At 31.2% G+C, this 844-nt stretch overlaps 1 protein-coding gene across 3 annotated transcripts in view; it reads left to right on the top strand.

The window, feature by feature from the left end:
• LOC106872579 (nicalin) overlaps positions 1–844 on the top strand; it is a 109,104-nt gene that overhangs the window by 796 nt on the left and 107,464 nt on the right. The window contains exon 2 of one of the 3 annotated variants that reach the window (XM_052970185.1): positions 166–234. The exons of the other annotated variants lie outside the window; for them this stretch is intronic. The gene's annotated coding sequence lies outside the window, so the exon portion shown is untranslated. The remainder of the gene's footprint in view (positions 1–165; positions 235–844) is intronic. 3 annotated transcript variants of the gene reach the window in all.

Below are 844 nucleotides of genomic sequence, written 5' to 3'. Positions count from 1 at the left end.
GTGGGGCAAAATGAGGTGTTTTTTACTGCATTCTTGACTTTGAGACAATTTTTTTTTTTTTTTTTTTTTACAAATATCCACTACCTTACAAAATCTATATCAGCTAAGCAAATGATTTTCTTTAAATACATTAAAAGCATAATAACAATCTGATAACTTTTTCAGAAAATTATCGCCGTTCTCTTTGAGCATATACAAGACAAATTTGGTTGGAGCAAAGTAAGCTAATACAAGGTAAATTTGCCGCTTCAATTCTCTAGAAAACAGACTCACATCAGTATCTTTTCCTAGACATCAGAAAGAAGAGAAATGCAAAAAAAATTAAATATCTAGGTCAAATGAAAGAGGCCCAGGGGAAAATGGCACATGATATGAAATTAGCGAAACTCGACTAAAGAAAAAAGACTCAACATAAGATATTATATATCGCTTCTTCACGATCTGCTGGAGTGTCCTCTTCATGATCTATTTAGTGACCATGCAGTTAAAGAGAAATTATTGAAATTAGATATTACTCATTTTACCCCATTTTAGACATATTTTTAAAATTTGAAAATGATCAAATTAGACATTAGTGTGGGGAAAAATTGATTTGGAATCCAACAGAGAAAAGACTATTGATTGTTAAACACCAAAAATTATCCAGATAATTTATTAGCAACCTCAATTACAATCGGGTCAAAGTTGAAGAAAAATTTCTTGAAAAAAAAGAGGACCTGCCACCTGACTATGTTTCAGACTCTCAATTTCAACAGCAACAACTATGTTGACGAATTTTCACTCCTTATGATGATGAAACAGTACAAAATGATGATACACTACTTGCAATGTTATGATTTCAAAC

This window comes from Octopus bimaculoides, chromosome 8 (genome assembly GCF_001194135.2).
Source record: "Octopus bimaculoides isolate UCB-OBI-ISO-001 chromosome 8, ASM119413v2, whole genome shotgun sequence".
Classification (NCBI taxonomy): Eukaryota; Metazoa; Mollusca; class Cephalopoda; order Octopoda; family Octopodidae; genus Octopus; species Octopus bimaculoides.
The sequence above is the reverse complement of the archived record's forward strand: the minus strand, read 5'-3'. Positions and strand labels throughout refer to the sequence as shown.